This window comes from Crocodylus siamensis, chromosome 2 (assembly GCF_052110815.1).
Source record: "Crocodylus siamensis isolate JL-2025a chromosome 2, ASM5211081v1, whole genome shotgun sequence".
Classification (NCBI taxonomy): Eukaryota; Metazoa; Chordata; order Crocodylia; family Crocodylidae; genus Crocodylus; species Crocodylus siamensis.
In genome coordinates, this window is record NC_143396.1 from 40,962,649 (window position 1) to 40,970,575 (window position 7,927).

The 7,927-nt window shown below is 45.5% G+C and overlaps 1 pseudogene; it reads right to left on the minus strand.

Annotated features, from left to right (window-relative positions):
* Positions 1 to 744: 744 nt before the first annotated feature.
* On the minus strand, positions 745 to 2,783 carry LOC149870175 (uncharacterized; annotated as a pseudogene).
* Positions 2,784 to 7,927: the final 5,144 nt, after the last annotated feature.

Here is a 7,927-nt window from a genome sequence, read left to right on the forward strand (position 1 = left end):
TATGGCCAGCATCAGGTCCAACAAGGCATCTCCCCTGGTGGGGCTGTGCACCTCCTGGGTTAGATGGAGGTCCTGTATTTGGGCTAGGAACCTACATGAACAGTCAGACCTGGCTGACTGCTCTTTCCAGCAGAAGTCTGGAAAGTTCAGGTCACCCATGACGACCACATCCTTTGACCTAACTGCCTCCATGAGCTCACTTAAGAATTCCTGGTCTAGCTCCTCCCCTTGGTTGGGTGGTCTGTAGTTGACCCCCCACTGTTAAATCTCTTTCTCCTCGACTGCCTTGTATTCTAAGCCAGACCACTTCCGTGTGCCCCTCTTCTGACTCTGTGCTACATGGTGAGGATGTGTATTCCTCCTTAATGCAGAGCACCACACCCCGGCCTTTCCTCCCTGTCCTGTCCCTCCTGTTCAGCCTATAGGTCTTGATATTCATCAGCCAGTCATGTGCTGGGTCCCACCACGTTTCAGTGAGCCTCACTATGTCTGGGTTGGTGTCAGCTAGCAGGAGGGTAAGTGCCTCCTGCTTGTTTCCCATACTACGAGCATTTGTGTAGAGGCATTTGAGACCTCCTGTGGTTGTGTGCACTGCCCCCCTAATCACAGTATTGCTTTGGCCCCTGGTGCTTACCTGTGTATATGTTCCGCTCATTGGTCTAGGCTAGGCTATACTTGTGAGTGCTGCTTGGTTTAGTGGTCCAAGGCTTCCTCCTCCCTCATCTTCCCCTTCCCCCGATGAGCCTAGTTTAAAGACTGCCAGAGGAGATCCGCAAACCTAGAAGAGAACACATGCTTACCTTTAGGGGAAAGGTGGAGCCCAGTCCACCTGAGCATGTCTCTCGTCGTGATGTGTGGGTCGTTGTCAAGGAAGCCAGAGTTCTCCTCAAGACACCATTCCTGAAGCCACCAGTTGGTCTCTGAAAAGGACATCTCATGTCGTCTTCCATGTGCGCTCACTGGTAGAACAGAAGAGAGTACTACCTGTGCACCTATCTCCTTCAGCACCCCCCCCAGAACATGATAGTCTACCATCAGGTGATCAGGGCTTCTCCTGGCCACATCATTAGTACCCACATGGATTAGGACCATGGGGTAGTAATCAGTGGGCTGGATCATGGCCTGGATCATCCCAGTCACATCATGAATCTTTGCTCCGGGGAGGCAGTAGACCTTGTGTGTCGTGGGGTCTTGGTGACAGATAGGGCCCTCTGTACCTCTCAGGATGGAGTTGCCTATGATAATCACTCGGCACTTTCTCCTCCAGGACTACTTGGCTCCTTTGGCCTGTTCAGAGTGTGGAGAGTGTGGAGTTGCCTCCTGTCCGGTTGCCTCCTCTCCCTCCTTCTCCTCCAGTGTTGCCAGGGCCTCATACCTGTTCTCCAGCTGGACTGGAGGAACTGGTACTGCTGTGTTACAAGCAGCCCTGGTTCTGGAGGTGACCATCTGCCACTCTGCAGTGGAGGGCACTTCCCGAGGTGCTTCTTCCTTGGGTGTGTGGCCCCGCAGAAAAAGAAAATAGCCATCAATTTCTTCCTCCACCTCCCTGATTCCCCTCAGCCTGCTAACCTCCTCCTGGAGCTCCCTCACCTGTGCCTCCAGGGCCCGAAGGCAGGCGCCTGCAGGACAGGTGTGGGGGTCCCCAATCCTTCCCCCAGGCCTTGTTGGGCAACCCCCGCAGGCCAGGGGGTGGGGGGATGCCAGCTCCCCCATGGGCTCTGTCTGGAGGGAGGCCTCAGAGAAGTCCCAGGTAGGCTGCTCTCCCCAGGCAGGGGCACTGGCAGCACTCTGCGTCAACACCATCATAGGAATTTCTGCTTGTTTTTAGCTTAGGGTAATGCCTTCGTTCTGCCCTAGTAGGAGTCTCCCTCCTGGCCCTTCCTGCTTGCGCACTGGTGCAAAAGCTGATGCAAACACCAGCCCGCTCTTACAGAGCATGCCTGTTTGCACACTCTGTTTGTGTGGTGCAGCTCAGGAGCGTGGCTCCCTAGTGGCTCAGCTAAGGGGTATCCAAGGGGCTTCCCCTCCGAATCCAGCTCAGCTGCATCTGGTCCCTCTGCCCACTTACCTTAGGGGGATCAGCTGCTGCTGCCCCTGCTGCTGGCTCCGCTGCTGCGTCCGCCTTCTCCTCGGGTCTGGTAAGGGGGTACACATGCATGCGGGACACATGTGTGCCTGGATCCCTCCTCTCCCCGCTGCTCCTGGCTCCTGAGAGCAGGGGGTTATGTCAAACCATGGCTTTTAAAGGCAGTGGTTTGAATTTCCCGCTGCTGCTCCAATCAGCCAATCAGGCGCTCCGGTCTTCCCAGAAGTGCCTGCCGGCAGTCCCTCCCCCTATGCTCTCCCGCTGTGGGGATTCAGTGTCTCCAGAGCCTGCTCCTTGAGGGATCACCCCGGGATTCTCCCTAGCTTGGGGGGATAGTGCCCCCTAGCCCTCCCACAGTTTGCGCACTCTGTTCATGTGGCGCAGCTCAGGAGCGCGGCTCCCTACCGGCTCAACTAAGAAGGATCCGAGGGGCTTCCCCTCCGGATCCAACTCAGCTGCATACAGTCCTTCTGTCCACTTACCTTAGGGGGATCTGCTTCACCCAAAGAACCTTGTCTGCCTATGTCCTTAGACCAACACGGCTACAGCCTACACCCCTGTAACCAGGACTTTAACAACTTCCACCTCTTCATCAAATTAACTATGGAATATTCCTCCCAGCAAATTGATATCAGAACCCCACTGACTGCCACAGTTACCTTCACATGCTTTCATCCTAAGCATACTACTAACCCATCGTCTATAGCCAGGCTTTATGTTACAACTGTATCTACTCTGATTCCACTGACTATGATGTACACTTTAAGGATATGGAGCAGGGATTCCTAAAATTACAATACAATCCCAAACCTGCAGCCACTCAAATTAATAAAGCCAGACTCAGACTGCATTCAGATCAGCTATAATACCAAGCCTGAGACAAGGACAACAGAATCTTTCTGGTTGTTACCTTTAGCCCCAAGGTTGGTGGGTGCCACCTTGATTACTTCCAACTCCTCCTGGAAAATTATAACAACATCGAAGTAGCCATAGGGTACAAACCTGTTGTGGCTTACAAAAAACCTTCCATCCTCAAATGGTCTCTCTCAAGCAATAAGCTACCTAATTTGTATGCTCACTGAGGCACCAGGCCTTATAGTGGACCAAGATAACAGCTGTGCCCCCTCATCAATACAGACCACATCATCCATAGACCATAAGATCATTACATCCAAGGTTCATTAACTTACACATCTACCAACATCATATATGCCATCATCTACTTACTGTGGTCCTCTTCTGTATACATTGGACAGATGGGGAAATACCTATATGAAAGAATGAGGGATACTTATTTGACAAGTCAAAAAACGCTCAAAAAGCCTGTGGCAAAAAATCTCCTAATCTTCCTGGACATTCCAATGAGAAATTGCAGCACATTTCTGTTAAGTATGAACTGATCAAGAACTATGAATTCTTATCCGGCTACCAGGATTAGCTTTTGTGACCCCTTTGTCCCTATGGGTTTATTACTTCTTTGCCTCTCCCAGCAGTGCCCCCACCCTCCCTGTCCTCCCACCCCACCTTGTAGCTCCCTGTGTTTTGTATTAAAATAACTCACACTATTTGATAAACTGCCCTGTGCATGTCCTGATGAAGTGAGCTCAGTCTTATGAAAGCTTATGCATCTCTGATTCAGTTAGTCTATGAAGTGCATCTCCACTCTGCCTTCTACTTATCTTCAACCATATCAATACTCTATTTAACTCAGCATGCTTGCTTAGGTTCTTCATTGATTGTGCCCTTACTCCTGGGTAAAGTATATATATAAAGCACAATTAATGTGGTTAACTGAATGAGGCTTGATCACAGAACAAAATAATGACTAATTAATTAATTCAATTTCACTTCATAACTAACTGTATAGTGGCATCATATTACTTTAGTAATTTCCCACAGTCATGAAAGGAAGTACCTTAGCCACATGGGAGCAATTTTGACTGAACTTAACATTGGCTTTCCAGTAAGGTAGATGAGAATTATCCCTCTTCCACTATTATTATTGATAAAAAAGATTTTCTTTCAGCTCTGATTAAAGAGGACTGTGCTTTTGAAGCAGAAGGAACTCTGTCTTCTCCTATGAGGTGAAGTACTTAGTCACTATGCTGAGGGATCTTTTATGGCTCTTGCAGTCACAGCACCAGAAAGAAAGGTTGTGCATAGCAGTGACAAAGCCTGTGGCAAGCTGTAATGTATGGTTTCATAAAGCACAGCCCCCTTATATTTTGCCAAGGCATGGGTGATCCAGCACTGATCAGCTTCACTGGGCATTGCTACCAATTTTGAAATGTTGTTCCTGCACTTATAGATGCACACTTAAGGCATCTGTATGTATGCCTTTAGCAATTCTAATGTACAGACTTAAGTATTTTTCAGAAAACTCCAAGCCTCTCTAAAATCCATTTCTCATTTTTGAGTTCATTTGTCATATTACAGCTAACTGCCAAGTTATATCTATTCAGTATGAATAACAGTGGCCTTAGTGTTTTAAAAAAGAAGTTAGATTCACATCATCTGCAACTTTATTCAGTCTGATATTAACACACAGAAAATATTAAAATTCATAAAGGATTATTTGGTCAATCTTTAAATAAATTAAGTTCAAGTATGTTTCCATAACTTATGATGCATTATTTATTTTTTTACATATGTTTGTCAAATTTTACTTTGAATAATTTATTCTTCTCATACTATTTGACATATTTAAAATTTCATTAAGCATAAATCAATATGTACATATCTGAGACAGGATGAGTGTAGTAACACATTCTTTCTATACTAAGGACTATTTTTAATGCTTTTGTCACAGTATGGGTCATGATGGAACTTTCATCCCATGGAAGTCATAGTGAACTGATACTTATATTAAGGCATGATAATATCTTAAGGTTATAAAGGGATCAGGCTATGAATAATTAAGATTGTTGGTTTAAAACATAATGTTATGTGCATCAATAATTTGGAACCCATGTTCAAAAGACCAGTCCAGCTGATGGCATATTTTGAGTGTCTTCTGGGAAATCAGTATATATTCCCACTTGTTCATATTTTCTCTTCTTTCTGCCTCATATTTCTAACTTGTTCAACCCTTCCCATTTGTTCTGTCCTACACGAGATTTAAACCATCTCAGAAACCCTGCTGACCCTTCTTATTAAACCTTTCCCTGTATATTCATCCGTGTGCTCTCTGTTCATTTCATCTGCTCATCAGGATCCCTGTAGTTTGTACAAACTGCTTCTGTCTCCTTTATTCTTTCTGCCACTCCTATTTCCAGTTTAAATTCCCCTGTCCAGAAAAGTGCATCCTTTTCATTCCCTTTCATTCTCGCTCTCTCTGGGTGGCTCCTTCATAAGTGCCACCCTTTGTACCCTTCTTCCTCAAGAACTTCCATCAAACCCATGCTATAGTTAAGATACATAGATGACATCTTCATCATAGGGGTCAGAGGAGGGGTCAGAGGAGAGGTCAGAGGAGGGGCAAGCTCAAGTCTTCTGGGCCAAGATGCATGGGGGCCATGGGGAGAGGGATTTAATGGTGGGGGCTAACTACAGACTTACTAAGAGCAGACTCCTGCCAAAAGCCGGAGAATCCATGCATACCAAGGAGACACAGTCAGCAGGTTGGCCACCTGCAGACATCTTCTCCCTGCCAACCGATCTTCATTTTGGCGTACTTCGTTCCTCACCGGTTCGTCTGTTCTTCTCATCAAAGAGCTCTTGGAAGTTTGTTGATTGAAAGTGCATTATAGTGTTCCTTGTGCATGAGCTGTTGACCAGTTCTAGGACTATTGAGCTGGGTAGCCGCACCTAGCCTTCGGGTTAGAAAGCAAGGGGTCGGCTCAGGAACCCCATGAACCAACAGACCCCTTTAGACCATTCTGTTTTATGCACTGTAACTGAACAAGCCAGCTCTCCTGCCTATGCTGCGACCATTGGTAGCATAAGTACAATAAACCTTTCATACAACCAATACGCTTCAAGCCGCCTGACTCCTACTCGCCGCTACTCCCCACCTGTCCAGTCATCTATCCCTTCTGCGCCAAACTGGTCGTCCCGACCCAGGCTTGCAGGTCAAGGGTACACCGGTTACAAGGTGCAACAACACCTATTGTCCCCATGGCCTCTGATCTTCACTGCCATGCATTTGCATTTTCACGGACCTGAATTTTACATATTGGCTTCTATTCCATTAAGGAGAACACAAAACAACAGCAGACTATCCCTATGCCAGAAGAAGGGTGTTTGTGCCTGAAAGTTTGCAAAGAACATTTTTTTTCCAACTATTTAGTTGGTCTAATAAAATATATCATAATTACCAAAAAACCTTGTCTGCCTATGTCTTTAGACCAACACAGCTACAACCAACACCCTCCTACTCTTACATACATATCTTTTCCCCTCTATTCCTACCCTTCAGTTTTTAACCATTCCTATCTAGGCTATCCATTTTGTATTTTGCATTCCCACTGCTGAATCAGGATATGTCTACAAGATCTGTGAAAATCCTTGTTTCTTTCACTACCCCCATCTTAGGTATCTGATAGCTCAGAGATCTCTGCTCTTTTTCCCCACCCATCTCCCATATGTTCCAAGTCTACACTCCCTTCCACTCTGCAGGGCCACGTCTCTTATTCAGGAGCATGTCAGTTTTCACTCCCCAAAGGATCAGTATATCCTGTCTTGCATTTTGCAGGGTCATTGTTTTGATTCTCCAATCCCTGCATTTGTTGTCCTATTGCCTGTCATCATACATCCCTTTTTTATTGCCAGCTTACTGTCCCTGTCTCCTCCTCCTCTCCATCTCTGTACCACTGTGTCTCCCCTAGATTTACTCTACCTGTGTGTCAATTATTTGGTTGTCTGGCTGTCTCTTATTAAAAGAACCAGCCAAGTTTACCACTAGCCAGATACACTTTTTAAATCCCCCATCTCAAAAGTTCTGTGACCCATTTCTACAGAGATTCAGTGTCCCATGTATATCCATGGTCATACAGTCTCCTGCCTCCTGGTGCATTGAAAGCAGTGGGGGGAGGTTTCCCTGTCCCCTATGTCATTAGACCTATGCTGTAGTATCTGCCTTTTCCTTTTATTAGCATTGATTTCAGGAAAGAGATCAAAGAACCTAAGTGATCACATCCTGGTTTTCTCAGTTCCTTCACTACACCCAGTTGTAATTACCGTTGCTGAGGCAAAACAATCAGTTCTTGCAGCTTATTCCAGAGCACAGAAAACGAATTAAGATTAACATTAACGAGTTTTTGGCTTTTAGCTTCATGCCTAATCCACTACACTATGATTATTGTCATCTGCCAAGCTTCTCAGTTCTTTCCAGTATCCTCTTTCAAACTGTTTGTGTTAGTGAACTGCTGATGTCTGAAACCATATGGGATTCTACACAAGCCCTAATTAAAATTAATTGTGCAATGAATAATTAATATTTACTCTGAAGTTTGCATAGCTCCAGTACTAGGGAGCTACAAAACAATTGCCTTTGCTGAAAAAAATAAATGACACTTTTTAACCTTGGAAGAGCTTGTTATGTTTTGGAGCAAAGAATGTGACAACTTTATTATAAAGCCAACATTTTCAAATAACAGACACTGGATACCAGTTAGGGATTTGGTAACAAATCTTTATAAATATTTTGTGAGCAATGAGTGTCACATATATTCTAATAATGTTTTAATGGGGAAAAAAACCAAAAACAAAACATAGCATATTTATGCAATGACAGATATCTCAGCCCCCTATGTCAGGCGTTGTCAATCAGGAGTATTCATACCCCTGGGATACTTGGTAAGGTCCCAGGGGGTATGAAGCAACAGTGTGGAGAAGCAGGGG